The sequence below is a fragment of the Aotus nancymaae genome, unplaced genomic scaffold, assembly GCF_030222135.1.
Source record: "Aotus nancymaae isolate 86718 unplaced genomic scaffold, 86718_ANA_hifiasm-v0.15.2.pri h1tg000006l, whole genome shotgun sequence".
NCBI lineage: Eukaryota > Metazoa > Chordata > Mammalia > Primates > Aotidae > Aotus > Aotus nancymaae.
The window spans coordinates 2,639,020-2,662,875 of record NW_026988417.1 but is presented as its reverse complement, the minus strand read 5'-3'; the positions used below and the strand labels follow the sequence as shown (position 1 = coordinate 2,662,875).

The 23,856-nt window shown below is 44.4% G+C and overlaps 1 protein-coding gene across 1 annotated transcript in view; it reads right to left on the bottom strand.

Moving 5' to 3' along the window:
* Positions 1-23,856, bottom strand: part of FAM193A (family with sequence similarity 193 member A) — a 194,366-nt gene that overhangs the window by 142,125 nt on the left and 28,385 nt on the right. The gene's annotated exons all lie outside the window — the stretch shown is intronic.

The following is a 23,856-nucleotide window of genomic DNA, read 5'->3' as shown; positions in this document are numbered from 1 at the left end:
TTGCTCTGTCACCCAGGCTGGTGTGCAGTAGGCATGATCTTGACTCACTGAAACCTCTACCTCCCAGGTTCAAGCAATTCTCCCAGCCTCAGCCTCCCAAGTAGCTGGGATTACAGGTGCCCGACACCACACCTAGCTAATTTCTGTATTTTTTAGTAAAGATGGGGTTTCACCATGTTGGCCAGGCTGGTCTTGAACATCTGACATCAGATGATCCACTCACCTCAACCTCCCAAAGTGCTAGGATTAGAGGTATGAGCCACCACACCCAGCCTAAAATTTAGAACTTCTATTAAATAAACATTAAAAAAGTGAAAAAGCCGGGTGCGGTGGCTCACGCCTGTAATCCCAGCACTTTGGGAGGCCGAGGCGGGTGGATCACGAGGTCAAGAGATCAAGACCATCCTGGTCAACAAGGTGAAACCCTGTCTCTACTAAAAATACAAAAAAATTAGCTGGGCATGGTGGCGTGTGCCTGTAATCCCAGCTACTCAGGAGGCTGAGGCAGGAGAATTGCCTGAACCCAGGAGGCGGAGGTTGTGGTGAGCCGAGATCACGCCATTGCACTCCAGCCTGGGTAACAAGAGCGAAACTCCGTCTCAAACAAAAAAAAAAAAAAAAAAAAAAAAAAGTGAAAAAAATGACCCTCAAGAAAAAGACTGAAAAATGAGAAAAATCGGAAAAAGATATACAACTTGACTGAAAAAACTTGGGCAAATGACTTGAACAGGCTCTTCACAATAGATGACCCAAGTGGTCCACAGACATAGACATATGAAAAGATGATGTAAAATATCACAGATAAATGAATTTAAGTCATAGGACCACCATACACCCACCAGAGAGGCTAAAGTAAAAAATTAGGACAAAAACCATGCTCAACCAAAGATATGAAACAATGGGAACTCTCAGGCACTGCCAGTAGAGTGAAAATAGGGTTAACCACTTTGGGAAACAGGCATTATATTTAAGACCTTGAAAATACACGTCGACTATGGCCCAATAATTCCTCTTTTAGTTATATATCTTTCCTCATATTAAGTCCTGTATGCACCAAAATACATGTACAAGATTATTCATGCTAGTCCCAAACTGGAAATAACCCATAAACTGTAGAATGAATGAACAGTCATCTATTTCTACAATGAAATACTATATAGGAATTAAAATGGATAAACCATAGCTAAGTTCAAAATAAATAAACCTTACAAATATTGCTGGATGAGACAAGTCATATACCCTAGATTATTTAGTATATATGTTTCCATTTATACAAAGTACAAAAAACTGGCAAAACTGTAGTATTGAGAAGTGTATGTTTAGTTTTTTTTTAGATGGAGTCTCATTCTGTTGCCATGCTGGAGTGTAATGGCATGATCTTAGCACGCTACAATCTCCACCTTCCAGGTTCAAGTGATTCTCCTGCTGGGACTACAGGCATGTGCCACCACGCCCTGCTAATTTTTGTATTTTTAGTAGAAATGGGGTTTCACCATCGATAGGATAGTCTCCATCTCTTGACCTCGTGGTCCGCCCACCTCGGCCTCCCAAAGTACTGGGATTACAGGCATGAGCCACTGCGCCCGGCCGGCTGTATGTTTCACGAAGGAAAAGAAAGGGAGAGTAGCAGCCTTTAGTGGGATTTTGGAGTCCTGTTAATGTTCTATTTCCTTATCTGGATGATGCTTATACCAGGAGTCAAATTAACTGCAAACCTCTACATAGTTTTATGCAATTTTATGGTATTTAACAGTAAGAAATATTCTTTAGACATGGTGTCTTCTTTGAGATGGAATCTCACTCTGTCACCCAGGCTGGAGTAGAGTGGCACAATCTTCGCTCACTGAAACCTCCACCACCCCAGTTCAAGTGATTCTCCTGCTTCAGCTTCCATGCCCGGCCAATTTTTTTTAATGAAATGCTCATTAAAGAAATACGTTTTGGGCCAGGCATGGTGGCTCATGCCTGTAATCCCAGCACTTTGGGAGGCCGAGGCAGGCGGATCACTTAAGGTCAAGAGTTCAAAACCAGCCTGGCCAACATGGTGAAACCCCGTCTCTATTTAAAAAGAAAAAATTAAAAAAAAAAGAAAAGAAAGAAGTTTTGGACAAAGGAATAAGGTGATTCCATAGGGAGAGATCTCTCAATAAATGATACCCAACTGGACATGCATATGGAGGAGAGGACACCTCCAACTTCACCTCACACCACATCCAAAACTAACTTGAAATAGATCACAGACCTATATGTAACAGTTAAAATTATAAAACCTCTAGAAGAAAACAAAGAGGAAAATGTTCCCAACCTTGGAGTAGACAAAGATCTCTTGAGATCCCAAAAGCACTAATCATTAAAAAAAACAGTAAACTGAACTAAATCAAACCAAAAAACCTCCATTCCTCAAGACACATCTGTTTCTGGCTTCTGCCCTAGGATGAAGAGAACTGGGACAGCATGATGCTCACCCTTACAGTGCAAAACAGCCAGACTAACTTCAAATCCATGACTATTTTTGAACCTGCTAGAGAGTTGAGGTTGCAGAACAAAAACTGGCCCATAATCTAAGTGCCTGCAGGGAAAGAAAACACACAGGCTCACCTGGAGTAGACACAATCAGACAACGGTAAGAAGACTTCAGCAAGAATAAAAGACAAATTGCGAAAGGCTGAGTACAGGCTGTCAGGACAATTTCTGGCAGCTGCAGAAACTGGGGGACCCTGCACTACTCTGCAGGATCTTTCTCTGTGACACCCACTAGGCAATCACTGAAAAGATCTGAAAGAGCCCTAAGAAGCACAGATAGTAGCGCAGAACCCAGGGAGGGGACCAGGAGACAGGAAGGAGGGGCAAGAAATTCTACCCAAATCCTTTCCCTCAATCTCCACTCAGAAACAAAAGTCCTAATTTGTGTGTGTTGGCGAGGGGGTGGGGAAGGCTTTGGTAAACACTTACTGTGACTGGGGACAGGGAAGAGAGGGTGAGGAAAGACCTGCTCCTGCAAAAGAAGCATAATTACACACTGAGTCCACAACTACAGCTAGGGAAAAGGCAGAAGAACTGAGACGGCTGCACCTCTGCAATCCAGGGTGACCAGACATGTCTAAAACAACTCTGGCCGGGTGCAGTGGCTCAGGCCTGTAATCCCAGCACTTTGGGAAGCTAAGGCGGGCAAATCACATGAGGTCAGGTTTTCAAGACCAGCTTGGCCAACAAGGTGAAACCTTGTCTTTACTAAAAATACAAAAATTAGCTGGGCGTGGTGGCACACACTTGTAATCCCAGCCACTTGGGAGGCTCACTTGAACCTGGGAGACAGAGGTTGCAGTGAGCCGATTGCACCACTGCACTCCAACCTGGGAGCCTGGGAGCCTGGGAGACAAAAGTGAAACTCTGTCTCAAAAAAAGAAAAAAAGAAAAAGAAAAACTGACTGAACCTTAACCAGAACAGGAGGCAGCACCCCACTACCACTACACACTTTCAAGTCAAAAAGCTTCAAACAGCAGCCAACAGCAGAATACAGCTGGGAGAAGAGAATGCAAGGAAATCCCCTGTGAAATACAGCAAAGAAAGAAGACTTAGAACTCAGAATTACGGTAAAACACTCCTCATCCTAGACACAAGCCGCCTCTACAAAAACTCAAAGCCTGTGCTGCATAACACACAGCAAATAAGAAACTGAGGCCAACTCTGAACAAGAGTAACAGAAACTGAATGCAGATTAAAGGCCCAGCAGAGAGGTACGTGCATTTCCAGGAATTAAAACTATTTACTGTAGCTTGTAATGTCTTATACAACATGTATGGCTTTGAAAAACATTTATAAAACCTACAAGAGGGTACAAAAGAAACCCCACACTTTCAAGAGACAGAGTAATCACCAAAACAAGAGTCAGAATATGATGTGGGTGTAGAACTGTCTTGACAGGAATTTAAAATAACTCTATGTGTTAAACACTATGACAGAAAAAACAGGGACAACACACAAGTTCACATGGATAATTTCAGCAGAAAGATCAGTGAACATGAATATGGGTCACCAGAAATCTCCCAAACAGAAACAGGAAGAGAAACGGGCAGTGGACAGAACATCCAAGACACAGTACAATATGAAATGCTTTAATATCCATGCAGCTGAAATCTCAGGAAGAGGAGAACAGAGCAGAAGAAATAATGGTTGAAAATTTTCCAAAATTAATGACAAACACCAAACTGCAGATCCAAGAAGCTCAGAGAATGTTAAAAAACAAACAAACAAACAAACAAACAAACAAACACCACCTGGTCTTATCATTTCCTCACTTCTGAAAACAAAAGACAGAAGAAAATACTGACCAAGTGCAAGTGGGGCTCATGCCTATAATCCCAGCACTTGTGGGGTGAGAGGATTGCTTGAGCCCAGGAGTTCGGGAGCAGCCTGGGCAACATAGCAAGACCTCATCTCTACAAAAAAGTTTAAAAAATTAGACCACACCTGTGGTCTCAGCTACTCAGGAGGCCGAGGTGGAGGATCGCTTGAGCCTGGCAGGTTGAAGCTGCAGTGAGCTGTGATCATGTCACTGCATTCCAGCCTGGGCAACAGAGCAAGACTTTGTCTCGAAAAGAAGCGGGGTGGGGAAGAGAGGAAAGATTGAAAGCAATTAGGGATAAAAGAAACATTACACTTGAAAGAACAAAGATAACAGTTATGGCAGGTTTCTTGTGAGAAATCATGAAAACCAGAAGAGTGTAATTTCTCTAAAATCTTGAAAGAAAAAATAGCTTTTAACTAAGACTTCTATACCCAGCAAAGGGATCTTTTAAAAATAAAGGAGAAAGAAAGACTTTTGCAAACAAAAACAGGAAATTCATTGCCAACAGACATAACCCACATAAAATGTTAAAGAAAGTATTTCAGAGGCTGGGCACAGTGGCTCACGTGTGTAATCCCAGCACTTTGGGAGGCTGAGATGGGAGGACTGCTTGAAGCCAGGAGTTCAAGACCAGTCTAAGCAACAAAAGCAAGACCCCATCTCTACAAAGAACAAAAAAATTACCCAGGTGTGATGGTACACACCTGTGGTCCCAGATACCTGAGAAGGTACAGTGGGAAGATCACATGAGCCCAGGATTTCAAAGATGCAGTCAGCTATGATCACGTCACTGCACTCCAACCTGGGCAACAGAGCAAGACCCTATCTCTTTTTCTTTTTTTTTTTTAAATAGTCTCCCTCTGTCGCCAGGCTGGAGTGCAGTGGCGTGATCTTGGGTCACTACAACCTCCGCCTTCCGGGTTCAAGTGATTCTCCTGCCTCAGCTTCCCAAATATCTGGGATTACAGGCATCAACCACCACGCCTGGGTAATTTTTGCATTTTTAGTAGAGACAGGGTTTCACGATGTTGGCCAGGATGGTCTCAATCTCCTGACCCTGTGATCCGCCTGCCTTTGCCTCCCAAAGTGCTGGGATTACAGGCGACCGAGCCCAGCCGAGCAAGAACCTAGCTCTTTAAAAAATAAATAAAATTAATTAATTTAAAACGTGTATACTGTGAACCCTTAGGCAACAATTATAAAAGCATTTTTAAGAGGTATAAATAGGCCGGGTGTAATGGCTCACACCTGTAATCCCAGCACTTCGGGAGGCCGAGGCAGGTGGATTACCTGAGGTCAGGAATTCAAGACCAGCCTAGTCAACATGGTGGAACCCTGGTTCTATTACAAATACAAAATTTAGCCAGACATAGTGGTGGACACCTGTAATCCCAGATACCCAGGAGGCTGAGGTGAGCGAATCACTAGAACCTGGGAGGCGGAGGGTGCAGTGAGCCAAGATCGCACCACTGCATTCCAGCTTAGGTGACAGAGCGAGATTCCATCTCAAAAAAAAAAAAAAAAAAGTGACAAATAATACGTCGATGGATATAACAGAATCACAAAACATGCTCAATTAAACCCAGAGGAGGTGAACAGAGGAAAAAAAGGAAACAAAGGATAAATGCAACAAAAAGAAAACAACCACAAGATAGCAGAGATCCTAACCAAACCCTATTAATAACCACAAGATAGTAGAGATCCTAACAAAACCCTATTAACAACCACAAGACAGTAGAGATCCTAATAAAACCCTATTAATAACCACAAGATAGTAGAGATCCTAACAAAACCCTATTAACAACCACAAGACAGTAGAGATCCTAATAAAACCCTATTAATAACCGCAAGATAGTAGAGATCCTAACCAAACCCTATTAATAACCACAAGACAGTAGAGATCCTAATAAAACCCTATTAATAACCGCAAGATAGTAGAGATCCTAACCAAACCCTATTAAAAACCACAAGATAGTAGAGATCCTAACAAAACCCTATTAACAACCACAAGACAGTAGAGATCCTAATAAAACCCTATTAATAACCGCAAGATAGTAGAGATCCTAACCAAACCCTATTAAAAACCACAAGATAGTAGAGATCCTAACCAAACCCTATTAACAACCGCAAGACAGTAGAGATCCTAATAAAACCCTATTAATAACCGCAAGATAGTAGAGATCCTAACCAAACCCTATTAATAACCACAAGATAGTAGAGATCCTAACCAAACCCTATTAACAACCACAAGACAGTAGAGATCCTAATAAAACCCTATTAATAACCACAAGATAGTAGCGATCCTAACCAAACCCTATTAATAACCACAAGATAGTAGAGATCCTAACAAAACCCTATTAACAACCACAAGACAGTAGAGATCCTAATAAAACCCTATTAATAACCACAAGATAGTAGAGATCCTAACAAAACCCTATTAACAACCACAAGACAGTAGAGATCCTAACAAAACCCTATTAACAACCACAAGACAGTAGAGATCCTAACAAAACCCTATTAACAACCGCAAGACAGTAGAGATCCTAATAAAATCCTATTAATAACCGCAAGATAGTAGAGATCCTAACCAAACCCTATTAACAACCTCAAGATAGTAGAGATTCTAACCAAACCCTACTAACAACCACACGATAGTAGAGATCCTAACCAAACCCTATTAACAACCTCAAGATAGTAGAGATCCTAACAAAACCCTACTAACAACCGCACGATAGTAGAGATCCTAACCAAACCCTATTAACAACCGCAAGATAGTAGAGATCCTAACAAAACCCTACTAACAACCGCAAGAGAGTAGAGATCCTAACCAAACCCTATTAACAACCGCAAGATAGTAGAGATCCTAACCAAACCCTATTAACAACCACAAGATAGTAGAGATCCTAACAAAACCCTACTAACAACCACACGATAGTAGAGATCCTAACCAAACCCTATTAACAACCACAAGATAGTAGAGATCCTAACAAAACCCTACTAACAACCACACGATAGTAGAGATCCTAACCAAACCCTATTAACAACCGCAAGATAGTAGAGATCCTAACAAAACCCTACTAACAACCGCAAGATAGTAGAGATCCTAACCAAACCCTATTAACAACCACAAGACAGTAGAGATCCTAACAAAACCCTATTAATAACCACAAGACAGTAGAGATCCTAACAAAACCCTATTAACAACCGCAAGACAGTAGAGATCCTAATAAAATCCTATTAATAACCGCAAGATAGTAGAGATCCTAACCAAACCCTATTAACAACCTCAAGATAGTAGAGATTCTAACCAAACCCTACTAACAACCACACGATAGTAGAGATCCTAACCAAACCCTATTAACAACCTCAAGATAGTAGAGATCCTAACCAAACCCTACTAACAACCGCAAGATAGTAGAGATCCTAACCAAACCCTACTAACAACCGCAAGATAGTAGAGATCCTAACAAAACCCTACTAACAACCGCAAGATAGTAGAGATCCTAACCAAACCCTATTAACAACCGCAAGATAGTAGAGATCCTAACCAAACCCTATTAACAACCACAAGACAGTAGAGATCCTAATAAAACCCTACTAATAACCGCAAGATAGTAGAGATCCTAACAAAACCCTATTAACAACCGCAAGATAGTAGAGATCCTAACCAAACCCTATTAACAACCACAAGACAGTAGAGATCCTAATAAAACCCTACTAATAACCGCAAGATAGTAGAGATCCTAACCAAACCCTATTAACAACCGCAAGATAGTAGAGATCCTAACAAAACCCTACTAACAACCACAAGACAGTAGAGATCCTAATAAAACCCTACTAATAACCGCAAGATAGTAGAGATCCTAACCAAACCCTATTAACAACCGCAAGATAGTAGAGATCCTAACCAAACCCTATTAACAACCACAAGACAGTAGAGATCCTAATAAAACCCTACTAATAACCGCAAGATAGTAGAGATCCTAACCAAACCCTATTAACAACCGCAAGATAGTAGAGATCCTAACCAAACCCTATTAACAACCTCAAGATAGTAGAGATCCTAACCAAACCCTATTAACAACCGCAAGTTGTAGAGATCGTAACAAAACCCTACTAACAACCTCAAGATAGTAGAGATCCTAACCAAACCCTACTAATAACCGCAAGATAGTAGAGATCCTAACCAAACCCTATTAACAACCTCAAGATAGTAGAGATCCTAACCAAACCCTATTAATAACTGCAAGATAGTAGAGATCCTAACCAAACCCTATTAAGAACCATCACTGGCTGCCTGGGGCCAGAGGAGGATGGGTTGGCAAAGGAGCAGAAGAGGGCTTTAAGGGGTGAGTGACATTGTCTAAATCTTAACTGCAGTGGTAGATATTTGCCAATATTCAGAACTGTATGCTTAGAAGGGGTACAGCTTACTGTGTATACCATATACCTCAAGAAAGTTTATCTTTCATGGTAAAAAATAGAGGGGAAAATAAACTACTAATTATGGCAAGGTATGATTAAAAACGCAGGCTCTGAAGCCAGACTGCTCAGCTTCACTCACTAGCCATGTCAACATGAGCATTGGTCTTGGCATCCTCATCTAAAAATGAGGATGTAAGTCCGGGCGCGGTGGCTCACACTGCAATCCCAGCACTCTGGGAGGCCAAGGTGGGGGATCACCATCTCATCTCTACTAAAAAAACAAAAATTAGCTGGGTGTGGTGGCATGTGCCTGTAGTGCCAGCTACTTGGGAGGTAGAGGTTGCAGTGAGCCAAGATCATGCCACTGCACTCCAGCCTGGGCAACAAAATGAGACTCCATCTAAAATAAATAAATAAATAAAGTAAAAGAGGATAATACCACCACTGGCCTCACAGGTCTGCCGTAAGAAGTACATGGATGTAAGAAGTAAATGTATGTATGTAAGTGCTTAAGCCACTATCTGGCATGTGGTCAGAGATTCTCAAGTGTTAGATAACATTATGATTAACAAGAAATAACCAGTATTTCACACGTGAGATATCTGCTCCTCAAAAGTTACCATCTCTGCTCCGTGCAAATCAATATCAAAACCATCAAGATGAAGACTGAGTAAAATAAAAATAAAATGCAGACCAAAAAGCTCAAAACCATCTCATCTGTGCACTGTATTCCTATTATCTCAAGGCACATTTAAAAAATTACTGACTCTGTTTCTGAAGATACATTTTACTTTTGAAAATATTCACCCTATGTTTTTAGAGTTAACTAAAATTAAGTGAGGCCAGGCACAGTGGCTCATGCCTGTAGTCCCAGCACTTTGGGAGGCTGAGATGCAAGGATGGCTTGAGAGACCAAAGTGGGAGGATTTTTTGAGCCAAGGAAGTCAAGGATCCAGTGAGCTATGATCACGCCACTGCACTCCAGCCTGGGCAATAAAGAGAGACCCTGTGTCAAAAAATTAAAAATTAAAAAATAATTAAGTGAGAAGAGAAGTGAAGATCATGAGCTGGAATCCCTGGAAACCTCCCCCTCAGAGAAGCTGGCTCTTCTAGATGCACCTAATAAAGGGGCTGCAGGAATCCTAGGGTCAACCTCCATCTACTCAGACCCATGCTTGCAAGCTCCGGAAAGCTAGGTTCTTTGAGAAGCAATCACAATGGTACAAAAGGGGTTTCCACTTTTAACTTTCCAGTTAAAAGTGCCTGTTCTCACCTGACGGTCTACGGTGAGTGCAAAGAAAGGTAAATGCAAACAAAATATATTACCAGAAATATATTGACAAAAATAAACCACATAAGATTAGAAAATACAGCTGACCCTTGAACAACACACAGGTGGAGGCACCGAAATTACATGCAGTTGAAAATCCACATAACTGACCAGGCACACGATGGCTCATACCTGTAATCCCAGCACTTTGGGAGGCTAAGGAGGGTGGATCACGAGGTCAGGAGTTTAAGACCAGCCTGGCCAAGAGGATGAAACCCCGTCTCTACTAAAAAGACAAAAATTAGTGAGGCGCGGTGGCAGGCGCCTGTAATCCCAGCTATTTGGGAGGCTGAGGCAGGAGAATCGCTTGAACCCAGGAGGCGGAGGTTGCAGTGAGCCAAGACTGCGCCATTGCACTCCAGCCTGGGAGACACAGTAAAACTCTGTCTCAAAAAAAAAAAAGAAAAGAAAAAGAAAATCCACCTAACTTTTGATTCCTCAAAAAAGTAACAGCCTACTGTTGACTGGAAGCCTTACCAATAATAAGAGGAAACGGCTTCCCTTCTTAGTTCTGTAATGACATAGCTTCCAGGCCCGGGAGACTACACTTCTTTTTTCTCCACTGCTCAGACTGCAGTTTCTCCAATGCCAGGTGTCTGCAGGGCATAGTTTTCCCAGATTGTTGGCAATGAGTGTTTTCTCCAGTTCTCAACTTGGGAAGCAGCAGTACAGCCAAGAGCCCCAGAGTGTGTGCACCTGTACTCAAGCCTATGTAACTGCTCCTGCACTTTTTCCGTGGCCCCCCCCATGCCTCCACTTACCAGGGGTCCTGCAGGGCTGGCTACCTAACCTTCATCCCACACAGGTGTGTGAGTTCCTGCAGAGGAGAACTACTGCTCCAGCAACTGACCCCAGCTATGGTACCCCAAACTGTTCTTCCCATCTGCCCATCCACATCGGCTTATCAGAGCCTTAGAGGCTTGTTTCCTGTGACCCTCCCAACAGACATCAGACACCCCAGGCCTCGCACCTACAGGGGTGCCCTGACTGCTGCTGCACACCCACCCACCAGTCTTGGCTCATCTGTGCCTGCGTACCCTTGCTAGCCTGGTGGCTGTGGACCTGCTCTGGCCTTGCCAACTAGATGATTGCAACCATGTCTTCACAAGGTCTGAACCAGTCTCAGGGAGAAGCCCCCTTGAAATGTGTCCTTCCTTGGGCAGAGTTCTCTTTCCAGCTTACTCTCCTGTCATAGCTTAACAACACTGTAACACACTAAACATTCCTTGTGTAAAGTACTGTGTGGTTTTGTCTCCTGACTGGACCCTGACTATACACTGTGCTTGTTCCTCAAAATCACTATCTATGGACTTACTGAATGGCTGTTATGACACAACAGACCAAGAAGTTTTATGATAAAGTGAGGTAACGGGCAAGTGACCACAGGATTCACTCGTTTTGTCACATATCCCATCACCCAGGGGCAACTGGCTGTAGTGAACAGTGGGATGGCACCCAGAACACCAGACAGGGAGACCTTTGGTGGCAAAACGCTGTCTCACAAGTTACAGGATATATTCTGTACAAATGACCAAAGCATGGTACTTGCTCCCCTATGGCCACATATTTCAGAAAAGGAGGACTAAATGAGAGGGGCATCTCTTGCTGTCACACCTCAAGGTCAGTCCAGAGGAATTTTCCCTCTTACCTAACCCCACAACTTTGTGTTCTGCAGGGGTGGGGCGGGGCAGGGCAGGGCAGGACAGGGCAGGGCAGGGCAGGGCGAAGGAAGGAAGATAAATCTTAGCATCTAAAACTTTAAATAGCTGCACCTGTTGATAAGAGTTTCCATATACTGAAGTTGAGTCTGAGCACCAGGGCGCCTCATGCTTCTGAACCAAAAGAGGTAAAAAAGAAAGTGTTAGTGTGTTGACCAGAATAACTGAAGCTGTAGATGACAAAGATCTTGAAGAGCCAGACCACCAATAACTATTAATAGATGTTCGGGAATAAAACTCTGGAGAGCGCCCCATCAGGTTTAAACCCCCCTCCAATAAACAACCAGAGATGATGATGGTTAAGAGTGAAGAGAACATGAAACAGTAAATCCCAAAACGTATGTCTTTTTCTTAACTAAACTTCCTTCCAAACTGTTGACACATCTTCCAAGAAAAGCAACACTGGCGCTAATACACGTTTCAGCATCTGAATCATCTGAATTTGTCATAAAACAGAATGAAGAAAAAATAACAAAACATTACCCCAGAACCATATGTCGCCCCCCACAACATTCAGTCAGCAATGGTTTTGTTTTTATACCTATACATGTTTCTTAAAGAACAAAACACAAAAGCCTAAAAAAGTCAAGAATACATTAAAGGAAATAATTAACAGGGGCAGACTAACAGACTGCCTTTCATGTCTCCATCAGTGCCATTCACCATCAAGGGCAGAGGACACCAACAGTTTGAACATCAGTAGCAGTTAAAAGGAGAAACTGCCAGTCCCAGTCAAAGAGCCTAGGACTTTGGAGCCAGAATTCCTGGGTTTGAAAGCCAATTCCATCTCCTAACAATCTGCGTAACCTTGAGAAGTCACCTAACATTTGTAGAACTTGGGTTTTGTATTCTGAGAAATAAAGCTACTTCATGAGGTGTTAAAAATACTAAGGTTAGACTGGGGGCAGTGGCTCATGCCTGTAATTCCAGCACTTTGGGAGGCCATGGTGGGCAAATCACTTGAGGCCAGGAGTTCAAGACCAGCTTGGCCAACATGGCGAAATCCCGTCTCTATTAAAAATAAAATAATTAGCCAGGTGTGATGGTATGCCTCTGTGAGTTACGAGAATCTCTTCAACCCGGGAGGTGGAGGATGCAGTGAGCTGAGATCATACCACACTGCATTCCAGCCTGAGTGACAGAGAGAGACCAGATTAAAAAAAAAAAATACTAAGGTTAGGCTGTATACGGTAGCTCACCCTGTAATCCCAGCACTCTGGAAGGCTGAGGCAGACAGATCGCTTGAACACAGGAGTTTGAGACCAGCCTGGCCAACGTGGTGAAACCCCGTCTCTACTAAAAATACAAAAATTAGCTGACATGGTGGCACACAACTGTAATCCCAGCTATTCAGGAGGCTGGGGCACAAGAACTGCTTGAACCCAGGAGGTGGAGGCTGCAGTGAGCTGAGATTGCACCACTGCATTCCAGCATGGGTGATGGAGTAAGACTCTGTCTCACACACACACAAAAAAAGTTACACTGGGACAAGCATGGGTGGCTCACACCTATAATCCCAGCACTTTGGTAGGCCGAGGCAAGAGGAATGCTTGAGCCCAGGAGTTCACAATCAGCCGATGCAACACAGTCAGACCTCCTATCTACAGAAAATAAAAAATCAGGTGGGAGGATGGCTTGAACCTGGTAGGTTGAGGCTGCAATGATCTGTGATTATGTCACTGCATTCCAGCCTGGGTCTCGGGTGACAGAGTGAGACCCTGCCTTCCCTTCTTCCTCTGCCTCTGCCACCCCTGAGACAACAAGACCAACCTCTCCTCTTCCTCACCCTCCTCGGCCTAGTCAATGTAAAGAGAATGAGGATGAAGACCTTTATCATGATCTGCTTTCACTTACTAGTAAATAACATTTGATTTTCTCTAGCTTACTTTATTGTAGGAATACAGTAGATAATACCTATAGACAAAATATTTGTTCAACAAATGTTTACAGTATTGGTAAGACTTCTGGTCAACAGTAGGCTATTGGTAGTTAAAGTTTTGGAGAGTCGAAAGGTATAAGCAAATTTTTGACTACACGAGGGGGTCAGCATCCCACACCACTGTGTTATTCAAGGGTCAACTGTACTTAGCACAAGAGTGATTGAAAACTACTCACTGTTTACCCTTAAGCAAGTAACTAACTCCTCCAAGCCTCAGTTGCATTTTTATAAATGGAGGACTGAGGGGAAGAAAACCTACGCAGAAGGCTGACACAGAATCAAATGAGATATGGTAAGTAAAGTGCTTGATACAGAGTCTAGCACACAGTAATCATTAGTCAAAATGGCAGCTACTTACTATCATTAAAATGACAAAATTTCAAACACAAGCAAAATAAAGCAGGCAAATGCAAAGAAAATAAATGCATGGCGAGCAAATTAAAATCAGAAAAATATTGTAAGTAACAGATTACTTCATTAGGAATGGGCATGGTAGCATGTGCCTGTGGACTCAGCTACTCAAGGAGGCTGAGGAGGGAAAATTGCATAAGCCCGGGAAGTCAAGGCTGCAGTGAGTCTTGATTGCTCCACTGGGTAACAGAGTGAGACCTTGTCTCAAAACCAACCAACCAAACAAACAAACAAAAAACAGAAGAAGTACTAAATGTGCAATTACAGTCCTAACAATATTTAATATCTGAAGAGAGGGATAAAGGATAGTCATTATATTCCCAGTAGCTACCACAGTAACTAGTACATAATATGGGCTAATGGATGTTTCTTCAATGAATAGATTAAGAAAAACAACAAAACTGAGAACATTATACAGTATAACAAAACTTTAGTTGACTGGCCAGTGCGGTACTTAAAGTTAAATTGATAGCTCTAATTGCTAGTATTATTTTGAGGGAAGAAAAAACTGAACAGCTCAAGATTAGAAATCAATCCAGCAAGACCCTCAAAAGAGAATGGGAACAAGTAGTTACTAAATATTAAAACAGAAGTTAATGAATTAGCAGCCAGGTGTGGTGGCTGGCACCTATAATCCCAGCACTTCAGGAGGCTGAGGCAGGTGGATCATTTGAGATCAGGAGTTCAAGACCAGCCTGGCCAATATGGCGAAACCCCATCACTACTAAAAATAATTAGCTGGGTATGGTGGCATGCACATGTAATCCCAGTTACTTGGGAGGCTGAGGCTGTAGAATTGCTTGAACCCAGGAGGCGGAGGTTGCAGTGAGGTGAGATTGTGCCAGTACACTCCAGCTTCAGTGACAGAGTGAGACTCCAACTCAAAAAAAAAAAAAAAGGGGGGGGGCACTTTAAATTAAGTGAATAGATTGTCAAAACTGAGTCAGCGAGAGACATTAAACCTAAACCAATGACCACAAATAAATATTTCCAGATCTGCTGGGCGCGGTGGCTCACGCCTGTAATCCCAGCACTTTGGGAGGCCGAGGCGGGTGGATCACGAGGTCAAGAGATCAAGACCATCCTGGTCAACACGGTGAAACCCCGTCTCTACTAAAAATACAAAAAATTAGCTGGGCATGGTGGTGCGTGCCTGTAATCCCAGCTACTCAGGAGGCTGAGGCAGGAGAATTGCCTGAACCCAGGAGGCGGAGGTTGCGGTGAGCCGAGATCGCGCTATTGCACTCCAGCCTGGGTAACAAGAGCGAAAACTCCATCTCAAAAAAAAAAAAAAAAAAAAAAAATCTCCAGATCTAGAAAGCTTAATGGGTCTTGTAAAGAACACAATAGTCCCAAGCACTAACAAAGTGTTTTTACTTTATGGCATCGAAAATTAAATGCTTTAACACCAAAAATATCTTAGAAGTATAATATGTTGCCTGGGCAACAGAATGAGGCTTCATCTAAAATAATAATAATAACAACAACTATCTGGAATAAATATTTTACATGGACCCCATAATATTCTCAAAAAAGTTGAGGTGTTTTAGTCCTCATGCAACTAAAACCTTAGGTAATGTAACTTTGAAAAGATGAACAGCTGTAAAAGAAGTCTAAGAAAACCAAGCAACCAAATGAAAACCTCAAAAAAAATGGCTTTGTGAATATGTTCTGGCAATTACCGTCTCTAAACTACAAAGACTGGTCAGAGAATTGGCACATCACTATTCCTACTGCCTCTACATCTGCTACAGATCTCCATGAGCCCCTTGAGCCCAAAGTGTGGGCACTGCTGAACAAGGCCTTTGCCTTTCTGTGCCCATTACCACAGCATAAAATTGGGGTAACAACAGCACCTACTACTTCAAATTACTTTGAGGACTAGACTCACACACACATATAGATGTTTAGAACAGTGTCTGGTAAGTAAGTGTTGGTTAGGATTCAGATATATAGATAGAGTTTGTTTCTAAGAAATAAGGTCTTACCAGGCATGGTGGCACACACCTGTAACCCCAGCTACTCAAGAGGCTGTTACAATAGCGTGACTGCTCTCCAGCCTGGGAGACAGAGGCAGAGCAAGAGCAAGTCTCACTATGTCACCCAGGCTGGAGTGCGGTGGCTATTCACAGGCACGATCATTGTGAATACAGCCTTAAAACTCTGGGCTCAAGCCATCCTCCAGCCTCAGCCCCCTGAATGGCTGGACCTACAGGTGCACACCGCCGCATCCCGCTCTAATATTAATAACTGTGTGTGAGGCACAGCTACTCAGTATTACTGCTTATATCATTCAGTAGCGCCAAAAGAACTGTAAGGAATCTGACCTCTCTTCTATTAAGAGTCCTGGACTGCTGCTACCTGCATCCCTCACTGTTGTCTAACTCACCTCGGACATAAGCCTCCTAAGGGCAGAGACCACTCCACATGACACGTCCTTTGTAACTGGACCATGGCAAGCAACACACAAGAACACGTAGGGAAGATACAGACAGTGCTCACCAGTGAGGGGCAGAGGCCCATCTCTACAGATGATGGTGTGTTCTTGTGAAGGGCAGGGAGCGTAATTCTTCCAAATGTTACAATCTCTGTATCTAACATATACCGAACGCATTTAAAAACTCAATTAATGTTTGCTTAATAAACTGCATCTTCAAAACGATTTCCCCGTGAAGTCCATGCTCCTGATCCTCCTTCATGCCTGGCCTTGACTGAGCTCTATTCCTGTTCTCAAATATTCCACCATCACCACGTTCAAGCCCCTAGCGTACCACACTTTTGCGCATGCTGCCACTACTACCTGGGATTCTCTTCCACTGTCTCGCCACCTGACCTGATTCTCCGCTTTCTTGTGGCATAGGCCTCTGACGTCTCTCACTCGGGAAGTGTCCCAGCCACCCTTACCCTGAAGCTTGCTGTACACTCTCTGCTGCCTGGCCTGATCAGTCTCACTCATGTTCATTGCTGGAAGGCCTAGTGCTGGCTCTAACTCAAGGCCTGGGCAGAGGAGCATGGGACAAATTTGTGGGTGGGAGAAAGGAGGAGGAAGATGTTAGAGGAGTGTGAACCAACAGAGGGGAGGGATGCCAGGCCTCCTTCCCACAGGCAGGTCACAAACCCAAAAGGCTGTAAGCTTCTATTCTCCAGCAGTTTTTCTTGATTTCATTCAGCTTTTCGATGCTGCCAATAGGCCAAAAGGGCAGAATTAATGGTTTAATGTTTTTCTGAAGAAACACTAACTAAAAAGATAAAATTTTTAAATGTTTGTTTTTAATTAATTTAAAATGATTAATTCACGTCATTAAAAACTGCCACGCATGTAGTATTTATTTACCCTCCACAGCTCCAAATTTATTTAAGGCAGTTTAGACATAAACATGAACACTACAGAAGAGGCTGCCGTCCTGGAACCTGACCGTGCTTCTGAGCGTGAGAGACCCTCAGGACTCCATCCTCAGCCACTTTCCATTGATGCTCGTCTTCCACCAGCCACATCCGTGACCGTCAATACACACGACTCCCCGAAGCTGGACTTGGAGGTCAAAGGTCTACAGTACAATTGCCTAATTCACATCTCCCCTTGGGTATCTCAGCGGCACTCTGAACTCAACATGTCCCAAGCCAAATTTACGTATGGCGGCATCTGCAGCAGCAGTGAATGAGCACACAGGATGCTTGGCCACTGTCTACTGCAAAGAAAGCAAAAGCTGAGCAGATGCAGCAGCCTCCGCACGAGTCAGGCCCGCCCTCTCAATCTCCACCTTCGCTCCGCTCCCTGCATTCTACACAAGAGGTCCCTCGCCCCACTCTCAACGTTCCATAGCACACATCAAGAGGGTGCAGCACAGGGCCCCATCAAATGCCCGCCCCACACTGACACCACATCTCTAACTGGCCTTCCTGTTCCAACCTTTACCCCCACACCCATGAGGAATGGAGTAGCTCTTTCAGAACCGACATAACCTCACTCTTCTGCATAAAACCCTCCCACATTCCCCTTGTAACAATAAAAACCAAAGTTGTTGAATAAAAACCTTTCGTATTTGTCCCCTCGGCCTGTCTGACTCATTCTGCTCCAGCCTCACAGGTCTCCTTGTTACCTGGACACCTAAGAATGCACCCAGATGAGGCCTCTGTACTGCTTATCTCTGTTTGAGTAGAAACTTCTTCCCCCAGATAAAACAAAGAGCCAGGCACATCCCCATCTCCCTCAGGCCTTGTTCAAGTATCGCCACACTGGCGAGGCCTTCCCTGACCATACCCCTCCCTACCTCTTCTCGTCATTGGAGGGTGTTTGTCTGTCAGCCTCCCCAGCTGGAAAGCCAGCTCCAGGCAGCAGGGAGTCTAGAACATAGCCAGATAGGTAGGCGCCCAGCAGATACTCCCAGAACAAATGCACAAGCGAGGTGTGGCACAGCAGCACTGAGGGACTGCAGCCATGGAGCGGACAGTCACAGCAGTGAAGCACAGAAGGACCCAAGCCCCACACATGGCAATAAAAACACACATCCACACAGGGCTTTTTTTTAAAGGCAGAGTTTCACTCTATCCCTGAGGCTGGAGTGCAGTGGCATGATCTCAGCTCACTGCAACCTCCGCCTCCTGGGTTCAAGCAATTCTCCAGCCTCAGCCTCCCAAGTAGCTGGGATTACAGGCTCACACCACCATGCCCAACTAATTTGTGTATTTTTAGTAGAGACAGGTTTCACCATGATGGCCAGGCTGGTCTTGAACTCCTGACTCCAGTTGACCCACCTGCCTCAGCCTCACAAAGTGCTGAGATTACAGGCATGAGCCACCACACCTGGCCTCAAGGGCTTCTTAAAACAGAGATTGACACATGTCCAGATACACAAACCTGTCAGAGTAGAGCACATTCAGGAGAGGGAGAGACATGAGAGTAAGAGTGAGGTGGGGGAAAAGGAAGAAGAAAGGAGATCCCTGCTTATCTGATGCTGAGTCAGCCATAAACTAAAAAGCATGAGACCGAAAATAAAAATAAAGTGTACAAGCTGTTCCGCAAATCTAGCCCTTCTTTAGTATTCCCCACGCCAGAGGAAATCATTTCTGAAGTCAGAATCCTAAGAATTAGCTTTGATCCTCCTATGTCAACTCATCTCTCTCTCTCACCCCCACCGCCACTCATCTCTCTCTCACCCGCACCGCCACTATCAATTCTCACCTGATTACAGAAAAGGCTTTATCTGCCTTCCCCTGTTAGCCAGCAAACCATTATTCTCACTGCAGCCAGAGGTCTTCAAAAAAAAAAAAAAAAAGGCCAGCCACAGTGGCTCACGCCTATAATCCCACCACTTTGGAAAGCCTAGGCAGGCAGCTCACAAGGTCAAGAGATCAAGACCATCCAGGCCAACACGGTGAAACCCATCTCTACTAAAAATACAAAAATTAGCCAGGTGTGGTGGTGCGTGCCTGTAGTCCCAGCTACTCAGGAAGCTGAGGCAGAATTGCTTGAAACCGGAAAATGGAAGTTGCAGTAAGCCAGATCGAGCCACTGCACTCCAGCCTGGTGACAGAGTGAGACTGCGTGTCAAAAAATAAAAAATAAAAAATAAGTCCTGGCCGGGTGCGGTGGCTCAAGGCTGTAATCCCAGCACTCTGGGAGGCCGAGGCGGGTGGATCACGAGGTCAAGAGATCGAGACCATCCTGGTCAACATGGTGAAACCCCGTCTCTACTAATACAAAAAAAAAAAAAAATTAGCTGGGCATGGTGGCATGTGCCTGTAATCCCAGCTATTCAGGAGGCTGAGGCAGGAGAATTGCCTGAACCCAGGAGGCGGAGGTTGCGGTGAGACGAGATCGCGCCATTGCACTCCAGCCTGGGTAACGAGAGCGAAACTCCGTCTCAAAAAAAAAAAAAAAAAAAAAGTCCTTCTCTGATCAAAGCCCTTCAACTGTTTCCCCAGCCCTCCAGGTCCCACATGAGCACCCCCACTTCTTCCAGGCCCTTCCTCTATTTCAAGCTCCCAGCAACATGTCCCTCCCACACCAGGCTGTGGCACAGGGATCCTCTTACCTGGAACTGACAACTCCAACCTACATGCAGCCTGGGCTCACCCTACAACCTTTATTCTCACTTCATCTCTCAGTTTATAAATCAGAGGAGGACTTACAGTGTCCCTAGGAAGACCGAGGAATGCCCAAGTGCAGCAAGCACTGTGGGGCCACAACCTCACAATTCAGTTTTCACTTAGGCACCATACACGACCTCATGTCAGGAGAAAATTGTATGAGGCCAGGCACGGTGGCTCAGGCCTGTAATCCCAGCACTTTGAAAGGCTGAGGCAGGTGGATCATGAGGTCAAGAGATTGAGACCATCCTGGCCAACATGGTGAAACTTCGTCTCTACTAAAAATACAAAAATTAGCCAGGCATGGTGGCATGCTCCTGTGGTCCCAGCTACTCGGAAGGCTGAGGCAGAAGAATCACTTGAACCCAGGAGGCGGAGGTTGCGGTGAGCCGAGATCGCACCACTGCACTCCAGCCTGGCAACAGCAAGACTACGTCTCAAAAAAAGAAAAAAGAAAACTTGAAATGTTACTTTGGGCTTAATTTTCCTTTTTTTTTTTGAGATGGAGTCTCGCTTCATTCACACAGGCTGGAGTGCACTGGCGCAATCTTGGCTCACTGCAACCTCCGCCTCCCGGGCTAGCTCAAGCGATTCTCCTGCCTGAGCCTCCTGAGTAGCTGGGATTACAGGTGTACACCACTACGCCTGGCTAATTTTTGTATTGTTAGTAGGGATGGGGTTTCACCGTGTTGGCCAGGATGGTCTCGATCTCCTGACGTCGTGATCCACCCGTCTCGGCCTCCCAAAGTGCTGGGATTACAGGTGTGAGCCACTGCACCCAGCCCTGGGCTCAATTTTTAGTTGAAATGCAGTCTTCATAATCTGTCTTCGTGTCCTAACCAATGTATTTTTTTTTAAGATGGAATCTTGCTCCACTGTGCCCAGCCTCCAACCAAGAGTTAGAAAGTAGTATGTGTCACTACACACTAAAAAAAAAGAAAACAGAAAGTAGTAACATAAAGTTCTGGTCTAGACAGGGCACTGTGGCTCACACCTGTAATCCCAGCACCTTGGGAGGCTGAGGCAGGCAGATCACCTGAGGTCAGGAGTTCGACACCAGCCAATGTGGTGAAACTCTATCTCTACTAAAAGTACAAAAATTACCTGGGCTTGGTGGCACACTCCTGTAATTCCAGCTACTCGGGAAACTGAGGTAAGAGAATCGCTTGACCTTGAGAGGCAGAGGTCGCAGTGAGCCAAGAGCACCCTGCTGCACTCCAGCCTGGGGGACAAAGCGAGACTGTCTCAAAAAAAAAAAAAAAGTTCTAGTCTAGAATTTCACTCTACACATACCTCTCAAAACCCCTTTTCACAATGACATCTTTAAATAAAATTAGTATTTCTACCTCAGAAGCCATTCACTTCCAAATCCCTAGGACAAATATGAGCTTTTCATACATAACCAAACAGAAGTTCACTGTGCCAACAAGTACAAGTCTCCGAGCTGCTGGCAAGGTGGTGCCACATCTGCCTGGCACCTCAGAACCTGCCTCCCCTCCAGGCCTCAAAATAATTAACCCACGGGGTATAGGGCAGCCTGTCACAGCACAACTGTGGTCTTCAGGACCTGTGGCAAGGCCTGGCATAAAAACATAATTTGGTCCACTTATGAGAAACGTGAACTAAAGACAAAACAACTCTGGCATCATTAGAGGCTGCCAGAAGGAAGAGCTGGGGCCACAGAGGGGAGTCACCAAAGAGCAGTGCCTATGGGTAAGGTGACAAGGCAAGAAAGCGGCTCTGAGAAGTCACCCCACAGGGAGAGAGCCACAGCACAGACAGCTGGCCACCCCACTACCCACTCCATAAGCAAAACCAAGTGGGCGAACCCTGAACACAACAGGGAGAGGGTGGGGAGGAAGTGTAAGGCAGAAGAGAAATAGGCCTGCATACTCGGTACTCAAAGTACGTGACTTCCTACCCAGGAGACATGACCACCCGAGTGAGGCCGATCTGTGAGTGAAACTTGCAGTAAACATGCACGCCTAAATCACAAAGCTCCCAGCCAGGCAGTGGGGCTGCAAAAACTAGCCTAGCCCTGATATGAGGAGGAACTCACCAAGGCCTGTACCCATGGGGTAATTGGTCCACCCACAGAGACACTGTCTCCTAAACTTCCCACAGCCTTGCACCTCAACGTGGCAAGGCTTATTTCTTGTGTCACTAGGATGGGGAGAAATGAGTTCCCATTATTCCAGCAATGAAAGCAGACTAGAGGGCCATTTACTGCTGTGTCCTATACCACTGTGCCATGACCTCTGCAAGGAGGAATAAAAGTTCATGGAACCTTGGGAAAAGTTAAAGATATATGGAGAAAAAAAGGTATGGAGCTTTGGTTTATTTCGGCATCTCCTGAACCATGTCATCAAAGCTCACTGCAGAGATTTACAGAGTTGTTTCTTTAGCTCAGAACGACTCTCTGAACTTAAAGTGATTTAGGGTTAGAGTTACCAAATCCATGGTAACTCAGAGAATGTACCACTTTCTTACAAACAGAAGCTATCCGAACATACTGAAGTCAACCCTGGAGGTAGAAATAAGGGTAACACGGTCAGGCACGGTGGCTCACGCCTGTAATCCCACCACCCTGGGAGGCCAAGGCAGGCGGATCACCTGAGGTCAGAGCTCTGAGAAGTCACCAGCCTGGCCAACACGGTGAAGCCCCGTCTCTACTAAAAATATAAGATGTGGAGGTGGTCACCTGTAATTCCAGCTATTCAGGAGGCTGAGACAGGAAAATCGTTTGAACCCGGGAGGCGGAAGTTACAGTGAGCCACTGCACTCCAGCCTGGGCAACAAGAGCGAAACTCTGTCTCAAAGAAAAAAAAAAAAAAAAAAAGAAGGGTAACATGATTTGTCCAAGGAAGTACAGATTCAAACTGGCCCCATGAGTTTAACTAATGGCAAGTGAGTTTGAGTTTAAGTAATTCACTACTGCCAAACTGCCCAGAATCTAGGATTCTGAAAAACTTTTGGGTTATTTAAGAGATCAGTCACAATTTCAGAAGATACTCAAAAGTGAAGAGAAGTCATATTCTCCGTTTCTGTAACTTAAATATTAGATGTGAAAACCTCCCAATGTGTTTGACTTACACAGCACCTGACCTGAACAGTGTGGTTCAATTTCAAGAGCATCTGAATGAGACAAAATCAAATTATGGTCACCCTCAACAATTTGCCATCCTAAAATTCTACAGATTAACATACAAATCCCAGAACCATCTAAAACTCTGTAACTTTGTGACCGAATTCCAGATAATACTGGAGTCCAACCTCTTATGAAAACTTATTTTAATGGAATTAATATCTGGGTGCGGTGGATTACAATCATAATCCTAATACTTTGGGAGGCCAAGGCAGGAGGGTTACTTGAGCCCAGGAGTTCAAAACCAGCCTGGGAAACATAGCAAGACCCTATCTCTACAAAAAAGTTTTAAAAATTAACTGGGTGTGCAGGTGCATGCCTGTGGTCCCAGCTACTTGGGAGGCTGAGGCAGGATAGCTTGAGCCTCAGAGACTGAGGCTGCAGTGAGTTGTGATCAGCCACTGCACTCCAGCCTGGGTGACAGAGAAGACCCTACTCAAAAAGAATTT